Raw genomic sequence first — 25,214 nt, forward strand, 5'->3', positions numbered from 1 at the left:
ATATACTAGTTTCTCTACTTGTCTTCTATTTACCTCCTTGTCCACTCTTCCATATAATCCATATTTGTCCTTCAGTACTCAGCTCTTATTTGGCTTCTTTCTGAAAGTCTTGTTTCTATCCTTCACATCCTACCTCCATTTGATCCCTGGGCTTATTACTATCACATGCCTTAGCACAGTGAACTGTCATGTCAGCTAATCCTTCTAGAGTTGTTGGGAGCACCAACTATATATTATCCATTTTTTACTCCTAAGCCTTAACACAATACATAGTACTTAGTACTCTATCAATATTTGTTGAATGAATGGGTGCCATAAGTTATTTAATTTTTTTTTTTAGAATTTTACTATATTAGTAATGCTTCTCTAGCATTGATGTTAAGTAAAATATATCCTTAGGGAAATTTGCTGCATAAAGCCAGGAACTAACCAACCTTCACCATAATAGTGAGTTAACTAAGCAATTTCAAGTTGAACCTACAGAGAGAAATAACTCGATGTAAAACTTCAACAATTTAATATGTATGATAAATTATTCTGATGGTTTATTAATTTCCCCTCTTTATTTTTTATGTGTGTTTCTGTATTTCAAGTCAAAGGGTTTCTGTGTGTGAACTAATTTATGATTAAGAATTGGAGAAAGATGCCATAGTTATAAGGTCGAACATACATATATTTATTCAGTTATAGTGCATTGAGGAGGTTGGTTGTCTTACAGGAAATTTGCAGATCTTGTGTAGCACCCTGGAGCGATGGCGGAGTTTCTGACATTTAGCCCAGCGGCGCCCATGGTGCACTTAACTAAGTGATCACAACAGTCTTTCAAAAGACCCTACATGTTTCCCCAGAACCTTTTCTTTTATTTTTTAAGCAAGTTTTATTAATTATGTTATTAGTGTAGCTTCAATTTTTTTTCCCCTTTGCTCTCCTCCGCCCAGTAACCCCCTTCCCTCCAGTAATTCCACCCGCTTTAGTTCATGTCCATGGGTCATGCATATAAGTTTTTTGGCTTCACCCTTTTCTATATAATTCTTAACATCCCCCTGTCTACTTTGTACCAACCGATTATGCTTCTTAATCCCTGCACCATATTCCCATTTCTGCCCCTCCAGCCTCCCAGCTGATAAACCTGCAAATGATCCCCATACCTATGATTCTGTTCCTATTCTGGTTTGCTTAGCTGGATCTTGTTTTTATTTTTTAGATTCAGTTGTTGATAGCTGTGAGTTTATTGTCATTTTAGTGTTCATAGTTTTGATCTTCTTTTTCTTAAGTAAGACCCTTTGACATTTCACATAATAATAGCTTGGTGATGATGAATTCTTTAGCTTTACCTTGTCTAGGAAGCACTTCATCTGAGCTTCCATTCCAAATGATAGCTTTGCTGGATAGAGTAATCCTGGTTGCAGGTTGCCTTTCATCACATTGAATACTGCTTGTCAGTCCCTTCCTGCCTGCAAAGTGTCCTCTGAGAAATCAGCTGATAGTCCTATAGGTAACGCCCTGTAGACAACTCTCTGCCTCTCTCTTGCTGCCCCCAGGACTCTGTCTTTAGCTTTCACCTTTGGCATTATATCATGATGTGTCCTGGTGTGGGCCTCTCTGGGTCCAGCTCGCCCAGGACCATCTGGGCTTCCCGGACCTGTATGTCCATCTGCTTCGCAAAATTTGGGAAGTTTTCTTCATTTTTTTCAATTCGTGCTTCCTCATTCCGCATTGGTTGATTGTATTTTTTTTCTTCCTTATATTCCAAATCATTGATTTAAGCCCCGGTTTCCTTACCTTCACAATTAGTTTTGTGTGGATTTTCCTTCACTCCACTTAGGATAGCCTTTACTTCTTCCCCTATGCATCTACCATACTCAAGCATATCTGTCAAGCCTGTGAGCATCTTTATCAGCAGGGTTTTAAATTCTGCGTCTGTTAGGTTGGCTATCTCCTCATCTGTTAGGTTGTCTATCTCCTCTTCGCTTAGTTCTCCCACTGGAACCTTGATGCATTTCCCCTTTTGGGCCATACTTCTCTGTCTCCTCATTCTGACAGGCTCCTGTATTTGTTTGGCTCTGCATCCCAGGTAGAGCTGTCACTCCTGTGACAGCTAAGGGACGAAGTCTTAGGAATTCATCAGAGTGACCTGTTTCACCATGCTATGGCACTGTGTGGGCAACCACTCCTCATGGTTTAAGGAATTGTAGACCTGGCCTGAGCAAGACGAACCACCAGCTTCCTGGCCGTGCCTGCCTCTAAGTCTCAACATAAGGCTGCATGTGGAACATGACTGACAACCACTCAGAGGGTTGCCATGGGAATTGGATCAAATGATGCTCATTATGCTCATTATGCTTTAGAACTTGCTCTGCTTTCCTTATCAGTAATGTAACATAAACAATCTTTAGCAGGAAGTATATGGAACCCTGCACCTGGTCCGAATGTTTTATAGACCTTGGCTCTAATCAGTCAGTGTGATTCCTGAATTAGTGTATGTTATCTGTTACTGTCAAACAACTGAATACAATAGACAATTTCTGAATTTTAGCCTTATATTTATTGTATGTATCCTCCTCAATAAAAGGCATAAGGGATGAAGGTTTGGCTGCTGGTCTCCACTAGAGAGGCATTCACCTTCATTCCCCCAGGCATAATAAAGTATCCTGGATAAAAGTTTGTTCTGCCGTGGTCACGAAGCCTCTGCTGGACAGAGCAACTTCCAACCGAGCCTAGGGTGTGTGTGGCACCTTCGCTATAGCGCTATATGTGGGGGAAGGGTCTGAGAGGGAAACTGCCGCCTGCCTAGCACTCACTCCTTTTCCAGGCACCTCTCCCACTTCCGCACCAGACTGGCGCCCCTCTAGTTGCTGCCCTGGCTGTCGTTCCCTGAGTGGTGGGTCTGCGGGCGTTCTAGGACTGTGAGCGTCCTTTAAATAAGTGGACTCTGCTGAGACTGGCGGTTTCTGCCTCCCCCAACCCCCACTAGTTTGCACAGTCAGAAACAATGAGGCTTGATTTTCCCGGGTGCTGGGACCATGAGCTTCGATGTCCAGTGAGGAGCTGGGATATCTCCCCAGGTGTCATTCCTGACTTTTTAAAACGTGTGACTGCTTTTCTGCGGGCCTGGTGCTGCTGCTGCCATTGCCACCACCACACCATGTTCTCTCCGCCCTAGCTCTGGCCCTCCTACCTGTCTGGATGAGTATTTCTTCTTTATATCTTTGTTTTCTGGACTTCCATGCAGTTTGGTTTTCTGGAACTTCTGGTTGTTTCTAGTGTTGAGGTATTTGTATTTCTTCTTAGTTGTGGAGGGAGATGCAGCATGTCTGTCTATGCCTCCATCTTGGCGAGAAGTCTGCAGAATCTTTTCTAATATGAATCTTCAATTAGACATTAATAATTGTATTCGGTTTGTAGAGTAAAAGTTTTTTGTTACATCTGGAACAAATAAGGAATTAAGGTGTTTGAGAATCAAGATAATTATTAAACTGTAGATATAAATGGTATATCTATATTTTGGTACATTGAAGAGTGTGAGAATGAACTGTAATGAGAGAGGATAGACCACAGATTGTTCCTGAGAGATATAATAAACTGACTTACCTGTGTCAGCTAGAGGCACCTATTTTCAAACTTGAGTGTTGGTCATAACCACTGGGAAGAATCATTAAACCACAGATTGCTGTTACATCCCTAGAGTTTTGGATCCAGTTGCTGGAATCTAAAAATTTTCATTTCTAAAAATTTCCCAGTGATTGATGAACTCGTTTCTACAGGGAACATACTTTGAAAATCATTGAATTAAAATGATTCCTGCCCATAGTTGGAAAAGGTTTAGGAGACTTCAAAAATAAATGAATATCTCTTGGGTATAAACTCTGTGATATATCTAGGGATAATGTAAAGAAATAGAAGAAGGAGGGAGGGAAGATGGCAGCGGAGTAAGGACAGTATTCTCTGCTCGCTCCTGTTACGGAGAGACTTCAGGAGCGAATGCGGAGAGGAGTGACTGAGTGAGTGTGGATCTCCAATAGCGCAAACAGAGAGGGGAGCATGGGAGCAGCGTGGAGGGGGGTGGAGGGGTTTACCACGCCCTACAGGCTGAGACATTCTAGGACCCAGTGTGTCTGAGGTATCACTCCCGAGGGCTCATTAGCTGAAAGCTGCTTGGAGGCTCCCCCTGCTAGGGGCGCACTGACAAGTGAAGTCTCATAGGGAGTTAGGGAAAGGATTCGGCTGAACAAGCCAGAGGCGTGGGAGAACAGTGAACAACCAGGACTGGGAGAAACTATGTGATCTGAGTCTAGAGGGAAACCTCCTCAGCTGCAACCTCCGACCAAAAGCTCGGCATTTGGGGTGCACGCAGCACTCACGCTAGGGCCCTACAGAACAAAGGGACAGTTTTGGGACAAGGAGATGGGCCCGCGTGGAAAAGCTGCTGCGGAACTCCGGACCGGGTGAGAGCTCCTGAGCAGAAGAGCACTGCATGCCTCTGGTGCTTTGAGCGATCATGCTAGAATCCCACAGAACAAGGGTCGGGTTTAGGGCAAGGAGAGAGGTAGGGCGTGCAGGGCGTGTAAGCAGAGAAGCGAGCGGAGGCTGTGGCTCGGGAGTAGAGATGGTTTGGGGGTGGGAAAAGGCCACTGCGGAGCTCCAGGCTACTGGAGAGCTCCTGGGTAGGAGAGCGCCGCGTTGACCGACCACCCTAGAGTCCTGCAGAACAAAGGGATGGTACAGGGGCAGAGAGGAAGGTAATGCACACAGGCCTATAGACAGGGAAGTGAGCAGAAGCTGTAGTTCGGAATAGAGACAGTTTGGGGACAAGGAGAAGAACCCACGCAGGAAAGCTCCAGACTAGGGGAGAGGTCCTGGACAGGAGAGTGACACTGGGCCTGGTGCTTTGACTGACTGTGCCAGAGCCCTCCAGAACAAAGGGACGGTCCTGGGACAGGGAGAGAGGTATCCACACAGGCAGGGGAAGCAAGCATAAGCTGTAGCCAGGGAATAGAGACACAACAGAGCGAAGGGTGGGGATTGCTGGCAGGTGCAGGCTGGTCCAACAGTGGGAATGCGTAGCTGGACAAGTCTGAGGAGGGCTGAGGGTGCCACAGAAGGAGACAACTAAACACAGCTCACAGCAGAGCAGCGGTAGGCCCACGAATAAAAGATTAGCAACCCCAGAATCAAGCAGGACCTTCCCACAGCCAGCCAGCCAGCCAGCCAAAAAAGATTTGAAACCCATGGAATTTTGAATAGGGGTGGACCCAGGAAGGAAGGAAGGAAAAAAAGAAAAAAAAAACCAAACAAACAAAAAACAGAGTCTAAGCCTATAAGTTGAATTGACTTAAAATCCTCTTATTCTTTTATTTCTCACTCTCTCTCTTACTGCCCCTCCCGTCCTTTCTTATTCCCTCTTCTTTTCTCCCCTCCTCCTCCCTCCTTTCTCTCTCTTTAGCATGTCTCTCCTTCATCCTATTCTTTGTTAATTTTAACTTCTTTCCCTTTCCTTCATATCTCCTTCTTCTTATTTCCTTCCCTCCCCCTTAACGTCGTCCTCCCTCCATTTCCTTTCTCTCTCTTTCCTTCTTCCATGCTAACTACTTTCAATTTTATTAAATTTCTTTTTTATTTAATCCCCCTTCCCTCTCCATTTGTTTTTTTTCTTCCCTTACCCTTATTTTCCTTCTCTCCCTATATATATTCTTTCTTTCTTTCTTTCTTTCTTACTTTCTTTCTATTCCACTTTATTTTCTAATCTTCTAATTTTTAAATTTTAATTTTAACCTATTTCCCTCCCTCTTCTCCCTCCCCCTCTTACCTTTTTTCTCTTTCCTCCCCGTCTCTTCTCTCCTTTCTCTCTCTCTTGTACTTCTCTCCTTCATCCTATCCTTTGTCAACTCTTCAGTTTCAATTTTTTCCCTCCCTAATCCCTCCTCCTCCTTTCTATTTCCTTCCCTCCCCTTTATTCTTTCCCTACCTCATCTTCCTCTTTCTTCTCTTCTTTCTTTCTAAGTACTTTTAATTTTATTAACACTTTTCTTTATTTTTCCCCCTCTCCCTCTCCATTCAATTATTTTTTTCTTCTATATCCCATCTCATTCCTCTCTCTATATATTCTCTTTTTCTTTCTATTTCACTATTTTATATCATGTTTTAATCTTTTCATTTTTTAAAAATAATTTAATTCATTCCCCCCTCTTCTCCTTGCCTTTTTTCTTTCTTTCTCTTTCCTACATTCCTCTTCTTTACTTTCTCTCTCTCTTTCCTCTCTTCCTTCCTGTCTTGCTATATTCTACTCTGTATTTTTATTCTTGAAAAATTATTTCTCTAATCTGTTTCCTGCCTTCTAACCCCCTCAGCCCTCTACTTAGATTTTTGGCTGTCTGTCTCCTTAGATGTCTGTTATGTCTGTACTCCCTTCCACACTAATCATATACCATATACCTATTATACAATCCTAATACTATACACTTCCAATTTCTCACCTCATACTGCAACCCTCTCCTTCTTTTCAAACATACAGTGTAAATGTTAATTGCTGTCTTGCATAGCCTTGATCCCAATTGCTAGTATTATTACTCTATCAACTTCCAGCTCAAAAATTGCCCTTCCTTAATTTAAAACAACTCCTATCTTTCTCTCTTATGAAATAAGAGTCTCAATATCTCCATAAGAATATTAATACAGGCTCCTTTGCAACATATAGTGAGATTGTAGTTGGGGGAGGTATTGGAGGGTGTGGGTTTCTTGCCTGGGTTGTGTGATTAAGTTTGAATAGCACCTCCACAAAAGATCTCAAGACAAGGTGGTCAGAGTGACTCTCAACCAACTAACCAGAGGAAAAGACCCACCAAAGAGTAGCTGAAATACAACCAGACAGATTAAACAAACAACATAAAGGGCAACACAGACGGAGATCCAAGATGGCGGAGGAGTAAGTGGAAGCTACACTAACCTCCTCCCAGGACCAGTCTGGGTCTACAACTAAATTGTGGAGAAATCATCTGGAATAACCAAATGAACACTAGCTGGGAAGATGTCTTATAGACACGAAGAGACAGAAAAGGCCCCTATATCACAACGTGACTGGTAGGGAGTGCTGAGACGTGGAAGGGCTGGCTGGGCTCCCATGGGAAGCAGCTGAAGGGACTGGGTAACAGCTCAGCAGCCAAGGGTTCCAAACCCCAAGCTGGGCTTCCCAGCCTACAGCAACAGAGTGGAAAGTAAAATAATACCCAGCTGTGAAAAGTGAAAAGCCACAGGGTTTCTTGCCAGCCAGAGAGAAAAAGCGGGGGAAAAAGAGCTCTTAAGTGGATCACATACAAAAATATTTTGGCCCCCACTTACCCTGGCTCAATCAGAGGGAAGGCAGAGAGGACTGAACACACTTGGGGGGTGTTTGGTGCGGTGGCTTTGAAGGGAGGACTGGGGAAGCATCCAACAGGGTCCCAGTGCTGACTCATCTTCAGTACGGCAGGCAGACCATTCCCCTCCAAGTGGCATCAGCCTGAAGGGAAACAAAGACCCTGCCTACAGGAATTAAGCTGCCACACCCATGGTCCTTAAGCCTGATGGCTGCTCACAGATTGAATAGATTTACAACAAAAGGAGACAGACAAAGGCAGTAGATCCCAGGAAGTCTCCAACAGGCTGCCTAGGGCCAGACTGGTACATGACCTGACACTACCAGAGGTAGATTCAGGAAGTGCAGATCATTCTAAGAAGCAACAACAAACAATAAGAGTCACAAAAATGGGGAGACACAGAAACAACACCGCATAGAAAGAAAAAGTAGAATCCCCAGAAAGACTGCTAACTGAAATAGAGGGGAGCAAACTATCAGATATGGAATTCAAAACATTTATTATGGAGAAGCTCAATGAGCTCAGAAGAAACTACAAAGAACTCCAGGGAAACTATAAGGAACTCCAGAAAAACTACAAGGAACTTACTGAGAATTACACCAGCATGAAAAAGGACATAGAAGCTATCAATAAGAGCTAGGAAGAAATGAAGAATACAATCTCTGAGTTGAAGTACACAGGTGAAGGAATTAAAAGCAGGCTAGAGGAAGCAGAAGATCAAATCAGCGAGCTGAAGGACAACGTAGATAAAAACTTCCAGACAGTGCAACAAAATGCAAAAAAGACTGAACAAGACTGAAGAGGTTCTAAGACTAGAGTAGGACAACATGAAATGTAATAATATTCGTATCATAGGAATTGCAGAAGGAGAAGAAGAAGAGAAAGGGATAGCAAACCACTTTGAAAACTAATGACAGAAAACTTCCATAACATGAGGAGAGAAAGAATCACGCAAGTCCAGGAAACACAGAGGGTCCCAATGAAGATGAACCCCAACAGGCCCACTTCAAGACACATCATAATTAAAATGCCAACATTCAAAGACAAAGAGAGAATCCTAAAAGCAGCAAGAGAGAAACAACTAATAACATACAAGGGAGCTCCAATAAAGCTATCATCAGATTTCTCAGCAGAAACACTACAAACCAGAAGGGAATGGCAAAATATATTCCAAGAAATGAAAAACAAAGGCCTTCAACCAAGAATACTCTACCCAGCAAAGCTCTCATTCAAAACAGAATGTGAAATAAGGAGTTTCCAAGACAAAAGAAGGCTAAAGGAATACATCTCAACCAAACCAGCATTGCAAGGGATGCTAAAGGGTCTGCTTTAAGAAGATAAAAAAACAGAGAGAGACAGAGAGGAACACGAGTACAAAGGGGGAAAATGACAATGAATAAGTACTTATCGGTAATAACCTTAAATGTAAATGGAGTGAACTCTCCAATCAAGAGACATAAGGTACCTGATTGGATTAGAGAGGATGACCCACATATATGCTGTCTACAAGAGACCCACCTTAGAACAAAGGATCTATACAAACTGAAAGTGAAGGGATGGAAAAAAGTATTTCATGAAAATGGACATAAAAAGAAAAAAAGCTGGGGTAGCAATACTTATATCAGACAAAACAGATTTCATAGCTAAGGCCATAAAAAAAGACAAAGGAGAACATTTCATAATACTTAAGAGAAAAGTCCATCAAGAAGATATAACCCTTATAAATATATATGCACCCAACTTAGGAGCACCCAAATATGTAAAGAAAATTTTGAAAGAATCAAAGAAAGATATAGAAAGCAACATACTCATAGTAGAGGACTTTAAAATACCACTGTCAACAATGGACAGATCTTCGAAGTAAAGAAAGAACAAAGGTATTGAGGCACTGAACAACACTCTAGATCAAATGGACTTAGTCGATATATATAGAACTTTTCACCCCAAAGAAGTAAAATATACATTCTTCTCAAGTGCACATGGAACACTTTCAAAGATAGACCACATGGTAGAACACAAAACAAGCCTCAACAAATTCAAGGAGATTAAAATTATATCAATCATCTTCTCAGACCACAATGACTTAAAACTGGAAATCAACCTCAAAAAAAAAAAAAAAGAAAACACTCAAAAACATTCAAACTCATGGAGAATGAATAACATGCTATTAAATAATAAATGGATTTACAATGACATCAAAGCAGACATCAAAAAGTTTCTGGAAATGAATGATAATGAACACACAACCCAAAACCTACAGAATACAGCGAAAGCAGACCTGAGAAAAAAGTTCATAGCAATACAGGCCTACCTAAAAAAGCTAGAAGTTTCTCTAATAAAAAATTTAACCAACAGCTACAAGGACTAGAGGAAGAACAACAAGTAAAGTTCAGATCAAGTAGAAGGAAGGAAATCATCAAGATCAGAGCACTACTAAAAGACATAGAGACTAAACTAACAATTCAAAAGATCAACATAAGTAGGAGCTGGTACTTTGGAAAGATAAACAAAATTGACAAGCCTTTAACCAGGCTCATCAATAAAAACAGAGAGAGAACACAAATAAAGTAAGAAACGAAAGAGGAGAAATAACAACCGATACCACAGAAATACAAGAATTGTAAGAAATTATTACGAACAACTGTATGGCAAGAAATTTGACAACCTGGAGGAAATGGACAAATTCCTGGAAACTTACATTCTTCCAAAACTGAATCAGGAAGAAGCAGAAAGCCTGAATAGACAATAACAACCAGTGAAATTGAAGCAGAAATCAAAAAACTCCCAGCACATAAAAGCCCTGGACTGGATGGCTTCACAGGTGAATTCTACAAAACGTTTAGGAAAGAACTACCTTCTATTCTCCTCAGACTATTCCAAAGGATCCCAGAAGAAGGAAGACTCCCAAACTCGTTCTATGAAGCCACTTTAACCCTAGTTCCAACACCAGGTCAAAACACAACAGAGAAAGAAAACTACAGGCCAATATTGCTGATGAACATAGATGCTAAAATCCTCAACAAAATATTGGCAAACCAGATCCAGCAACACATTAGGAAGATCATATACCACGATCGAGTGGGATTCATCCCAGGGATGGAAGGGTGGTTTAATATTCGCAAATCAAGAAACGTAATAACCACATAAACAAAATGAAAGACAAAAACCACACGATCATATCAATAGATGCAGAAAAAGCATTTGATAAAGTACAACACCCATTTATGATGAAAACTCTCAGCAAAATGGGAATAGAGGGAGCATATCTCAACATAATAAAGGTTATATACAGGAAACCTGAAGCCAGCATCATACTCAAAGGGAAAAAACTGAGAGCATTCCCCTGAAGTCAGGAACAAGACAAGGATGTCCACTCTCTTCACTTCTATTCAACGTAGTCTTGGAAGTTCTAGTCACAACAATCAGACAAGAAAGAGAAATAAAAGGCATCCAAATTGGAAAAGAGGAAGTAAAACTGTCATTATTTGCAGGTGACATGATAGTGTACATAGAAAACCCTATAGACTCCACAAAAAAACTACTCAACCTAATAAGTGAATTCGGCAAAATAGCAGGGTACAAAGTCAATATTCAGAAATCAAAGGCATTTCTGTACACGAACAATAAAATCTCAGAACTAGAAACTGAAAGAAAAATCCCATTTACCATAGCAACAAGAAAAATAAAGTAACTAGGAATAAACTTAACCAAGGAGGTAAAACACCTGTACTCAGAAAACTACATAACACTGAAGAAAGGAATTAAATAAGATACAAATAAATGGAAGCATACATTGTGCTCATCGATGGAAAGAATAAACATCATTAAAAAGTCCATACTACCCAAAGCAATTTATAGATTCAATGCAATCCTTATTAAAATACCAATGACATTTTTGACAGACCTAGAACAAATACTTCAAAAATTTATATGGAACTAAAAAGGAGTCCGAATAGCCAAAGCAATTTTGAAGAAGAATAACACAGTAGGAGAAATCATAATACCTGATATCAAACTATACTACAAGGCCATGGCAATAAAAACAGTCTGGTACTTGCAAAAGAACAGAAATATAGATCAACGGAACAGAATAGAGAGCCCAGAAATAAACCCCGGTCCATACGGTCAACTAATATTTGACAAAAGGGAATGGAGTGAAAAGAGCCTCTTTAATAAATGGTGTTGAAAGAACTGGACAGGGACATGCAAAAAAATGAAACTAGACCACCAACTTACACCATACACCAGAATAAACTCAAAATGGATCAAAGACTTAAATGTAAGCCGTGATACCATAAAAGTCCTAGAGGAAAAAATAGGCAGATAGATTTCTGATATCCTACATAGCAACATTTTACTGATATATCTCCTAAGGCAAGGGAAATAAAGGAAAGAATAAATAAATGGGACTACATCAAACTAAAAAGTTTCTGCTCAGCTAAAGAAAACATCAGCAAGATGAAAAGGGAACCAACCATATGGGAAAATATACTTGCCAATGAAATCTCAGACAGGGGATTGATATTCAAAATATATAAAGAACTCATATGACTCAACACCAAGAAGACAGACAACCCAGTTAGAAAATGGTCAAAGGACCTGATAAACACTTCTCAAAAGAGGACATACTGAGGGTCTATAGACATATGAAAGAATGCTCAACATCACTAGCCAGCAGAGAGCTGCAAATAAAACCCACAATTATATAACACTTCACACCAATCAGAATGACCATCTTCAACAAATCTACAAACAACTTGTGATGGAGAGGATGTGGAGAAATGGAAACCCTGGTGCATTGCTGGTGGGAATGCTGACTGGTACAGCCACTATGGAAAACAGTTTGGAATTTCCTCAAAAAACTAAAAATGAAACTGCCTTTTGAACCAGCAATTCCATTGCTAGGATTATATCTAAAAAATCCTGAAACACCAATTCAAAAGAACCTATGCACACCTATGTTCATAGCCGCACTATTTACAATATCCAACTGCTGGAAACAACCTAAGTGCCCATTTGTAGATGAGTGGAACAAAAAACAGTGCTACATTAACGTAATGGAGTACTATGTAGCAGAAAGAAAGAAGGAACTTCTACCATTTGCAACAACATGGATGGAACTAGAGAGAATTATGCTTAGTGAAATAAGCCAGGCAACGGAATAAAAATACTTTATGCTGTCACCTATTACAGGAAACTAATGAACAACACAAACAAATGAGCAAAATTGAACCAGAGGTATGTAAACAAGGAGTAGACTATCAGTAACAAGTGGGGAGGCTGGAGGGAGAGTAGGGTGTAAGAAAGGGAAGGGTCTACTCAAAGAACATGTATAAATGACCCAAGGACATGGACAACTGAGTGGGGACTAAATGTTGGAGAAGGAAGGAACAGGGTGAGAGGAAGCAAGAGGGGGAAAAAAGCAAGACTATTGTAATGGAAAAAATTTTTTATTGGGAGAAAAATGAAAATATGAAGAATGGAAATGCCAGTTCAATGAATATTAGAAGGACAAGGATTTTCCTTCACACAGTATATTTTTCTTTCTATCTGATCCCTCCAGAATTTGGAATTCTAAAGAAGTAAGTAATGACATAAGTTTATTTGCATAAAACTAATAAGACCAGTTGTTAATAGAGGTTTGTTTCTCTTTTTTTACCAAGACTTTGACCGGAATGTCATGCCTAAAGGAGACATGCTTGGGCTCTAGTTGTTACCAAAACGCCCTGAGGAACTGGGAATGACTTTCGAAGGTAAAAAAAGCCCACAAAATAAAAGGCCTGGTACCATGGTTGGTTGTGCGGTCCACAGCAATCTTTCCAGGGAAGGAAAGAAGGTTGTTTTCCTGAAAGATGACTGGAAGGAACCTTAAGGCACATTGTAAAACCAGAAGGACTTGGAAAAGACAGGTGTGTACAGACAAGGCTGAATGCCAGGTATGTGGCTCAACTTCTGTTCCCTGAAGGGCAGACTGAAGATCACCCTAAATGTTCCTTGGGTAAGTTCCAGCAAAGCAGAACTAAAGATCATAAGTGACCATTTGCTGCTCCTGTTGTGTTTATGCAAATGAACATAATAAATTAAAAATGGACTTAATGCAGTCCCTTTAATGACAAGAAGGATAATCATAGGGAGAAAAATCATTATTCAAGTAAAATCACAATGATCAGTGGTAGACTATAAAGTAGTGCAGCTAACCGTTTTTAAAGTCTCTTTTCATTTAAAATATGTTTTCACTTGAAAGTTAAACTATGTCTGTGGTATTATCAAAGATATTTAAATTACAGGCAAAAAGAATGTCAAATCCTTGAAACTGGATGTCTTTTTAATAGGATAGTCTTACAGCTTTAGAGACTTGTTTGTGGGTTTTGCTACATAAATTGATATGTGTTTTCTGTTTTCAAAGGGCATAAGCCTATGATCTCATTACCTGAGTGATTGTCTGTACGTATAGGCCTCACTTAATCCTGTCTGCATCGCTGCCTCCTGAGACTCAATGGTTTGGCTGAACTAAGTGGCTGGGTTGGTGAAGAATGGGGTGGTCTGTGGGCTTCACTTTAAAACTGGTTTCTCTTTTCTATCCTAATGGCTTGGACCAAAAAGGCCCAGAGGTCTAAGAGGAAGGAAACCTAAAATATTTTCCTCAGCCCAAACTAAGTATAATGGACAAAAAGGTTTTGGACAGGCGAAATGTGCCTGGCACACCTTCCTCCAAAGAAGCCCCTCTTTTTTTTTCCCCGTAATGTGGAACATTGAAAAATTAATCCCTACCTTTTGTCATCTAGTTGTTATGGATTGAATAATGTCTTTTAACCCTTTTGCCAAACCTGTTACCCCCAGAATACAACAAGGAATCCAGCCTATTAAACCAAGCATGCCATTGTCCGGGGACAGCCAACTGACCTGGAGTCTGCACGATCCTTCTCCATGTGGGAAGCCCACCCTCCCCTCCACACCCCCACTCTTATTAGGGATGTCTGGACCCAAGGGTAGGTAGGATGATGACCATGTCCAGCTTGAAGTGGCTAGAGGAGCCTGAGACCTTCGCCTTGTCCTTTATAAGATAAACGGTCTTGATATCTGAGAGGGAAGGATTGTTATTTTTATTGTTAAAATAATTAATTAATCATTTATGTATAGAAAAAAAAAGAAGAATATATGAAAGGGTGAAGCGGGAGAGCTTGTATGTATGAACCATGGGCACGGACTTGGTGGGGGGGTTGCTGGGGGAAGGGTGATGCTGGGTGGAGGGGAGTAAAGGGGAAAGAATTGGAACTTTTGTAACAATATAATCAATAAAATATACTTAAAAAACAAAGAAATAGAAGACACACCCCCTTTCTTCAAAGAATGAGCAGTGTCTTTTGACATCTATGCAGACTCTCCCTAAATGATCTCATTTCCACCCATAGCCAACTAGCTTTTTTGCACTGAAAATTGGAACATTGGAAAATATGTATTTCTATCTTTGGTCACACTACTGAAAATCAGACTCATGTGTCTAAATGCTCATTGACTTTATCATCTGGATTTCCAATATCTATGTTCCAAAAGAGAGGTGGCGAATAGGTTTATTTCCTGTGCCAACTAAAGCAGAGAGTGACTGGGAAGCCAGGCCCAGATTCAAGATGGAAAAAAAAGAAAATAGTTATTAATTTGTCAGGAGCATAGTAGCATTTGGTGTTGCCATCTGGGTAAAAAACTGTAAATGTCTCTTGACCCAAACCATCTCTTCATCCTCTTCTTGTTCTTCCATTAGTGAAGTCAGTGAAGAGATTGGTGAAGTCAGTGAAGAGATTTGTTTCCTTTAGGGCTAAAAGCACAAAAGTATAATCCTTGGCAAACAAATGTACTCATATTATTATTAAAAGTAAATTATCTTGTTTTAGAATTCCTTGTTCAAGTATTTGCGTATTTTCTATATATCATTCTGTAATTTCTTTGTACTTTAAATTTTCCCTTAGTTCTTCTAATCTGTTAATGTTTGTTTTATGTACAATGAATGCCTTCATAATTTTTGCCGTTATTTTATTTTATTTTCTCTTCTTTTCTTTCCTTTTTAGCAGTTTTATGTGTTTTGATGTGGTTGAGTTTGGTATTTATCTTGCTCAGTGTTCTCTGCTCTTCTTGGATAGATGGTTTGATTTCTTTCACTAATTTTGGAAAATTATTATCCACTTCTTTTCATATATTTATTCTGCTCCATACTATACTTTTTTTTTTCCTTCTGTGGTTCCAACTATACATATCTCAGAGCATTTGATATTGTCCCACAGTTTTTGGAATTTTTTTTCTGTTTTAGAAACCCCTCAATGTGTATTTCCTCTTTGTGTTTACTATGTGTTTATTCCTATTGACCTCTCTTCAAGTTCATTGAATCTTTCCTTAGCTTCAAGTCAATGATGAGCCTGGCAAAAGAACTATTCATCTATTTTATTGGTTTTTTTTCCCAGTCTGCTGGAAAAATGTCAGTCTATTCCTTGTTTACATGCCTCTGGTTCAATTTTGGTTGTTTGTTTTTGTTGTTCATTAATTTCCTGTATTTGGTGTTATCGTATGGTATTTGTCTTTTGTTGTCTGGCTTATTTCACTAAACATAGTTCTCTTCATTTCCATCCATGCTGCCACAAATGGTAGGAGTACTCTGAGAACTTTTTAAGCATTAATATTTCTGTTTTTCTATTGATTGTTAAAAAAATTCAATGTGTATTTTTAAGTTCTACTTGATATTCAAAAAATATATGTCACTTCAGAAACAAAACAGTAAGTTTTATATAGTGTAATTCAATTTACCTTTCCTCTTACCTTTTGTGCTTCTGTTTTATATTTTCGTTCTACATGTACTATGAAATTCACAATACATTTTTTATTTTTATTTATTTTTTATTGATTATCTGTTACAATTGTCCTACTTTTCTTTCCCTCCTGCTCCTCCCTCCCTTCAGTTTTCTCCCCCCTTAGTCCGTGACCATTGGTCCTGAATATAGTTCTTTTCAACATCTTCCTGTCCATTCCACTCCCTCCCACTATGCTTCCCAATTGCTGCACGATCTCCCTCCCTCACCCCTCTCCCCCTCCCCGCTGACCTCCCCCCAATATGCTCCCCTGACCTATAATTCTTTTTCCCTTCTCATTGCCTACTTAGTTTGTGCTTGCCTCAGTTCCCTAGCTTCTGCTGTTGGTTGTTGTAATACCGTTGTCATTTTAATGTTCATTGTCCTGATCCTCCTTCTTGTAAACAAGTCCCTTTAACATCTCATATAACAGTGGTTTGGACCTAACAAACTCCTTCAGTCTTACTTTGTCCTGGAAACGCGTTCTCTGCCCTTCTATCCTGAATGAGAGCTTCACTGGATAGAGTAATCGTGGTTGTAGGTTTTTGATTTTCATTACTTTGAATATTTCTTGCCAGTCCCTTCTTGCCTGTAAAGTCTCCTTTGAGAAATCCACTGATAGTCTAATTGGGACCCCTTTGTACATGATTCTTCTCTTCTCTTCTGCTGCTTTTAAGATTCTCTCTTTATTTTTAATTTTTGACATTTCGATGATAATGTGTCTTGGTGTGGTCCTCCCTGGGTCCAGCCTATCTGAAACTCTCTGTGCTTCTTGGACCTGTAAATTCACCTCCTTTCCCAAGTTACGGAAGTTCTGCTTCATTATTTTTTCACATAATTTTCAATTTCTAATTCTTCTTCTTCAACCTCTGGCAATCCCATAACCCGAATGTTCGATCTCTTATAGCTGTCCCAGAGGTTTCTGAGCCTCTTGTCATATTCCTCACTCCTCGTTTCCTCTTTCCGTACCGGTTGACTGTTTGTTCCTTCCCTATGTTCCGATTTGTTGATTTGATCCATGGCTTTCCCTTCCTCACCACTTGTCTTGTATATATTTTTGTTCATTTCAGCAGGGCTAGCTTTCGTTCCTTCCTGGTCTTGATTCAGCACCACTGTTAGGTCTGTAAGCTGTCTTATGACTATGGCTCTAAAGTGAGCTTCCAAAAGATTTGCTATTTGTTCCTTGGTCAAGGCTTTTATTTGTTTTTTTGTTACCTGTGTGACTGGTATTTCAATCATTAATTCTGCCATTCTGACTGTTTTATCTTTCTGTTTGGGTAGGGCACTGTCACACCTCCTACACTGTATTAGGCGGAGCCCCTTGTGGCGCTTTGCATGGGGGCAGGGGTCCATGATGGATTGGCACTGTTACTCTCCACTGGCGAACAGGGCTGCCTCCCAATGGGGTCCGCCCTCTCCGCTGTTGAAATCGAGAGCCAACTGATTCAGTCTGTAGCTGGGGCAGGCCCCCAGGCGACTCTGTTGTCCCCCCACACACACAGGCATCTGCTCACCAGGTCCTGCCATTCACCGCTATGGCTGCCGCCTCCAGCAAGTTCGATCTTTCTCAGCTGCAAGCTCACACTTCCTACCCATCTAGCACCACTTGTTTATGACTTCATACTTTGGACTTCCATGTAGGTTTATTTTCAGAAACTTCTTATTGTTTTTAGTTCTGCATTAGCTGTAAAACTTCTTAGTTGTAGAGGGAGAAAAGGCATGTTGGTCTATGCCTCCATCTTGGCCGGAAGTCCATTTTTTATATTTTTGTATTAAATAATTAATATAAATGACATTTTAAAATTACTTATTTATTTCTTTATATTTAGAGAGAGGGGAAGGGAGGACGAGAGGGAGAGAAGCATCAATGTGCAAGAGAAACATCTATTGGTTGCCTCTTGCATGCCCCCAACCAGGGATTTGGTACACAACTCAGGCATGTTACCTGACCAGGAATTGAACTGGTGAATTTTCAGTTTGAGAGATTATACCCAACCTACTGATCTACACAAGTCAGGGATATATGATATGTTATTTTTTCCCTTTTATTGTTTGATTTTTCAATTACAGATGTCCCATTTTCCCCCATTGCTATCCCCCACCTAGCCCACCCCTTCTCCCACAATCATATCCCTCCCCATTGTCCATGTCCATGAGTCATTTATACACATTCCTTGACTAAACCCTTCCCTTACTTATCCCCCTTCTCTCCCTCCTTCCTCCCCTACATTGACTGCTATTCTGCTCCTTGTCCTATTTAGTTGGTTTGTTTATGTTGTTCTTTAGTTTCCTATATTAGGTGATATCATATGGTATTTTTATTTCTTTATCTGGCTTATTTCACTAAGCATAATTCTCTTTCGTTCCATCCTTCTTGTTGCAAATGGCAGGAGTTCCTCCTTTCTTTCTGTTACATAGTATTCCATTGCGTAAATGTACCACAGTTTTTTGATCCACTCATCTACAGATGGGCACTTTTTAGTGGAGTATATAGGGTTTTCTATCTACACTATCACGTCATCTGTATATAATGATAGTTTTATTACTTCTTTCCCAATTTGGATGCCTTTTATTTCTTTTTCTTGTCTGATTGCTGTGGCTAGGACTTCCAACCCTATGTTGAATATGAATGGAGAAAGTGGATATCATTGTCTTGTTTCTGATTTCAGGGGGACTGCTTTCAGTTTCTGTCTGTTGAGTATGATGTTGGCTTCCGGTTTCTCATATATAGCCTTATTTATGTTAAGGTATGCTCCCTCTACTCCCATTTTGCTGAGTGTTTTCATCATAAATAGGTGTACTTTATCAAATGCTTTTTCTGCATTTATTGATATGATCATGTGATTTTTGTCTTTCATTTTGTTAAGGTGATGTATTATATTTATTGATTTGTGAATATTAAACCATCCTTGCATCTCTGGGATGAATCCCACTTGATCAGGGTGTATGATCTTTTGGATGTATTGCTGTATCCCGTTTGCCATTATTTTGTTAAGGATTTTAGCATCTATGATCATCAGTGATATCTGCCTGTAGTTTTCTTTCTTTGTTATGTCTTGACCTGGTTTGGGTATAAAGGTAATACTGCCTTCATAGAAAGAGTTTGGGATTTTTCCCTCTCTTGAATTTTTTGGAATAGTTTGAGGGGGGTAGGTGTTAGTTCTTCTCTAAATGTTTCATAAAATTTGCCTGTGAAGCCATCCGGTCCTGGGCTTTAGTGTGCCCAGAGATTTTTGATTACTGTTTCAATTTCCTTCTTTGTTATTGGTCTGTTGAGACTTTCTACTTCTTCTTGATTCAGTTTTGGAAGGTTATATGTTTCTAGAAATTTGTGCATTTCTTCTAGGTTGTCAAATTTATTGCCATACAGTTGTTTGTAGTAATTTCTTACTATCGTTTGTATTTTTGTGGTATCAGTCGTGATTTCTCCTCTTTCATTTCTGATTTTGTTTATTTGGGTCTTCTCTTTTTTTTTTTTCCTGATGAGCCTGGATAGAGGCTTTTCGATGTTTATTTTTTAAAGAACCAGAACCTAGATTCATTGATCTTTTGGATTGTTTGTTTATTATCTATGCCATTTAATTCTGCTTTGATCTAGATGATTTCCTTCCTTCTTCTTGCCCTAGGCTTTGTTTGTTGTTGTTGTTCTAGTTCTTGTATCTTTAGGATTAGATTTTTTATTTGAGCTTCTTCTATCCTTTTCAGATATGCCTGTATTGCTATGAACTTCCCTCTTAGGACTGTATTTGCTGTGTCCCATAGGTTTTGGGCTGTTGTATGTTCATTATCATTGGTTTCTAGAAATTTCCTGATTTCTTCTTTGATGTCATTGTTAACCCATTTATTATTTAATAGCATGTTATTCAATCTCCATGAGTTTGGGCGTCTTTGATTTTTTTCTCTGAGGTTGATTTTAGTTTCAAAGCATTGTGGTCTGAAAAGATGCTTAATATGATTTCAATTTTCTTGAATTTGTTGAGGCCTGTTTTGTGTCCTATCATGTGGTCTATCTTTGAAAAATGTCCCATGTGCATTTGAAAAGAACGTATATTTTGCTTCTCTAGGGTGAAAAGTTTTATATATATCAGTTCAATCCATGTGGTTTAGTGTGTAGTTCAATGCCTGTATATACTTGGTCTTTATTTGCTTCAAAGATCTTTCTATTGTTATAGATAATGGAGTGTTAAAGCCCAATACTATGAGTGTGTTGTTGTTAATACCCTTCTTGTGGTCTTCTAGTATTAGCTTTATGTATTTGGGTGCTCCTATGTTGGGTGCATACATGTTTATTAGTGTTATATCTTCTTGATGGATTGTTCCTCTAAGTATTATATAATGTCCTTCTTTGTCTCTTTTTATGGCCCTGGTTTTGAAATCTGTTTTGTCTGATACGAGGACTGCTACCCCAGCTTTTCTTTCAGGTCCGTTTGCTTAGAATACGTTTTTATATCCCTTTACTTTCAGTCTATGTAAATTATTTGTTTTGAGGTGTATTTCTTGTAGACAGCAAATATGTGGGTCCGGTTTTCTTATCAATTTTGTTACCCTATGTCTTTTAATTAGAGCATTTATTCCATTTACATTTAAGGTTATTATTCACATGTATTTATTTATTTCTCTTTGTACCTGTGTTCCTCTCCACTTTTTTCCTTTTTTTTTTCTTAAAACATTTTCTTTATCATATCTTGCAATGCTGGTTTGGTAGAGATTTATTCTTTTAGTCTTCCTTTTTCTGGAAAACTCCTTATTTCACCTTTTATTTTGAATGAGAGCCTTGCTGGGTAGAGTATTCTTGGTTGTAGTCCTTTGCTTTTCATTGCTTAAAATATTTTTTAACCATTCCCTTCTGGCTTGTAGTGTTTCTGTTGAGAAATCAGTCGATAGCTATATCGGAGCTCCCTTGTATGTTATTTGCTGTTTTTCTTTTGCTGCTTCTAGGATTCTCTCTTTGTCTTCGAATGTTTCCATTTTAATTATGATGTGCCTTGGAGTGGGTTTTTTTTTTTTTTTGTTGGTTTGTTTCTTTTCATTGAAACTCGCTGTGCTTCTTGAACTTGCATAACTTTTTCTCTCATCAGGTTGGGAAAATTTTCTCTCATTATTTCTCCTATCTGCTTTTCTATTTCTTGTTCCTCTTCTCCCTCTTTAATTCCAATGACTCTGATGTTGCTTTTCTGTATGCTATCCTGTAATTCCCTGACATCTTCTTCATACTTTTTCAATGTCTTCATTTTGTTTTATTGTCTGCGAATTTTTTTCTACATTATCTTCTAGCTCACTAATCCAATCCTCTGCTTCATTTAGTCTGATTTGGACTGATTCCACTGTGTTTTTTAGTTCAGTGATTTAATTCTTCATTTATTCCTGGTTCTGGTTAATAGTTTCTATGCCCTTTTTTATGCTGGTGTAGTTTTCTGCAAGTTCCCTGTAATTTTCTTTGAGCTGTTGGTAACTTCCTTTGAGGTTGTCATCGTTGCTTTTTTAGGATGTCGAGTATATTGAGCTTCTTCACCATCATTGTTTTTAATTTCCTGTCTGACATTTGGTCTATGTCTATTCCATCTACCTCTCTTTCTGGGGATCCCTCTTTTCATTTAATTGGGAGGTTGTTTTTGCAACTTACCATGTTGGAGTCTTATTGTTTGTTGTTTGTTTGTTTGTTTGTTTATCTGCTTTGACATCCCACCTTTGGGGGTTTCAGTGGTACAGTCTCTTTGATCTCTTGAGCCTGATGACATTGGCGTACCCTTTATGTCATTTTTTTATGCTGTCTGGTTATATGTCAGATGCTCTTTGGTAGAATCTTCCTTCTGGATAGTTGATTGAGAGTCACTCTATCCACTTTGTCTTGAGTTCTCTTGTGGAGATACTGTTAAAAACATAAACACACAGCCCAGGCAGGAGACCCGCACCTTAAAAATTCCCCCATCCCGCTATCATCAGACAACGAGCCAGTATTAATATAAATGTGGAGAGATTAGAGCTTTTATGCTATAGGAAGAATAGATAAGAGTTGTTTTTAGGGTGGAGAAATATGATATTTGAGAAAGGGTATGATAGATTAATATTAGTTGAGACTATGCAAGACAGTAGGTAATATTTACACTGTATGTTAATAACGATAAAAGAAAAGGAGGGAAGGATGCAGAATATAGTAAGAAAGTGGGATTGTATAGTATTAGATTTATATAGTAGTTATATTCTATTTATTTAGTGTGAAAGGGAGGCTAAAATATACACAAAAACAAATAAACAAAAATTAAAGAGGAAGGACGAGAAGGAGAGATTGTATGAAACAAATTAGAGGTATAGTTTTTTTTAAGAAAAAAAAAGTTTTTACTCAGTTTAGACTTTGTGTGTCGTCTTCTTTTTCTGTGTCCACAGCTGGCCTAATGAGGTGCGCCAGAGGCTCCTGTTCCTTGCAGTAGTGGTGTGTGCTCACGGTGGCCAGTGCAGCACGTTCCTTTGGCGACTGTTGGAGCCGGCGAGGTGCTTTTGCTCGCGTGCCAATGCGCGTGCAAGGTGGCCTGAGCACTAGACGCAGACCTGCCAAGCCACACTCCTGGATTTGGTCTCTCACCTCTTAGGGCAGGGACCCGGACACTTGTGCACAGTGGAAGTGAGTGTCTGTGAGTCACTACGGCCTGCTGTTCCCCAACACAGCTGCCCAAAGTTCCAGCAACACAGCTCCCTGCCATTCTGTACCCACCTGGGCAGGCAAGAGCTGAGACTGAGCAAGTGGTTTGTGCTACAGCCTGGTGCCCACTGGAGATGGACATGGGTGTCTGCGCACGGTCTTCTGCGTGTCCAGTGGGCCATCCCTGCACCTGTTGGGGCATTGATCTTATGTCTGTTGGGGTGTGTCCAAGGGGCACCTGGATGCATGGTACCATGCACCTGGGCCAGTGAATGAGGGCACTTTTCTATGCATGCCCGCGAGACCTAAAAGGAGGGTTGGGGAGTAGGCGAGTTCACTTCTGTGCCTGAACTCCTCAAGAATGTCGTATCACCCTCATCTTTCCTCCCCTCTCCACAGTTTACAAGAGAAAAATATAAAGAAATATCAAGTTCTCACATGTACAGCAGTACCCTGTTTCTTGTCTTTCAGCGCAAATGCCACGTGGTTGAGTCCTGTCTCTGCCAGTGGGCAGAGATCCGCTCTCCTCCCGACTCCTCTCTGGGGAAGCCTGTGGTCCCCAAAACGCCTTTGTATACTTCCAGCTGCAACTCAGGTAGCCACCCCGTCAGAAATCATGTCTCGTCCCTTTTCCAGCCACTATCCTCACCAAACAGGTCATTCCCCGATGTTTTTTCTCTAATCCAGCAGTGCCAAGGTTCAACTCCTGCCAGTGTCCAGCTGCTCGCTAAGATGTTCTGTCTACAATTAGTCCAAACTACAGACGGGTCTTGAGAGCAAGAAAGCGTAGCCTCCCCTCACTCCTCTTCCGTCTTCCTTTTTTTATTTTTATTTTTTGGTTTTTCAATTACAGTTGTCCCATTTTTTTTCCAATTGTTCTCCCCCACCCAGCCCACCCCTTCTCCCACAATCATATCCCACCTCGTTGTCCATGTTCATGAGTCATTTATACACGTTCCTTGAATAAACCCTTCTCTTATTTATCCCCCTTCTCTCCCTCCCCCCTACCCCCTAGTAACTGTTATTCTGCTCCTTGTTCTATTTAGTTCATCTGTTTATGTTTTTCTTTAGTTTCCTGTAATAGATGATATCATATGGTATTTTTCTTTCCTTGCCTGGCTTGTTTCACTAAACATAATTCTCTCTAGTACCATACATGTTGTGACAAATGGCAGGAGTTCTTTCTTTCTTTCTGTTGTATAGTATTCCATTGCTTAAATATACCACATTTTTTTGATCCACTCATCTACAGATGGGCACTTAGGCTGTTTCCAGCACTTAGCTATTGTAAACAGCACTGCTATGAACATATGGGTGCATAAGTTCTTTTGAATTAGGGTTTTAGGATATTTCAGGTATAATCCTAGCAGTGGGATTGCTGGTTCAAAAGGGAGTTCTGTTTTTAGTTTTTTGAGATAACTCCACACTGTTTTCCATTGTGGCTGCACCAGTCTGCATTCTCACCCACAGTGCAGTAGGGTTCCCGTTTCTCCACATCCTCGCCAGCACTTGTTGTTTGTTGATTTGTTGATGATGGCCATTCTAACAGGTGTAAAGTGGTATCTCATTGTGATTTTTATTTGCATCTCTTTGATGACCAGTGATGTTGAGCAGTTTTTCACATGTCTATGGACCTTCTGTATGTCCTCTTCAGAGAAGTGTTTGTTCAGTTTCTTTGCACATTTTTTAATTGAATTGTCTCTTGTCTTGATGTTCAGTCATATAAGATCTTAATATATTTTGGAGATCAGTACCTTGTCTGAGGTATCATTGACAAATATGTTTTCCTATGTCATTGGTTTTCTTTTCAACTTGCTGATGTTTTCTTTTGCTGAGAAGAAACTCTTTAGTTTGATGTAGTCCCATTTGTGTATTTTTCTTTATTTCTTTTGCCTTAGGAGATGTATCCGTGAAAATATTGTTACATGGTATATCTGAAATTTTCCTGCCTATGTTTTTCTCTAGATCTTTTATGGTTTCACAGCTTATATTTAAGTCTTAGATCCATCTTGAGTTTTTGTTTCATGTGTGGTGTAACTTGGTGGTCTAGTTTCATTTTTTTGCATGTCCCTGTCCAGTTCTCCCAGTACCAATTGTTGAAGAGGCTCTTCTCACTCCATTTTATGTTTCTTCCCCCTTTACCAAGTATTAGTTGACTATATAGTCTTGGGCTTATTTCTAAACTCTCTATTCTGTTCTGTTGATCTATATGTCTGTTTTTTTACCAGTACCAGACTATTTTGATCACAGTGGCTTTGTAGTAATGATTTATTTCTGGTATTGTGATTCTTCCTGCTGTGTTCTTCTCTCTCAAGATTGCTTTGGCTATTCAGGGTCTTTTTTGGTTCCGTATAAATTTTTGAAGTAATTGTTCAGGGTCTGTGGAATATG

The sequence above is a fragment of the Furipterus horrens genome, unplaced genomic scaffold (genome assembly GCF_987537825.1).
Source record: "Furipterus horrens unplaced genomic scaffold, mFurHor1.1.pri manual_scaffold_17, whole genome shotgun sequence".
In the NCBI taxonomy this organism is placed as follows: domain Eukaryota; kingdom Metazoa; phylum Chordata; class Mammalia; order Chiroptera; family Furipteridae; genus Furipterus; species Furipterus horrens.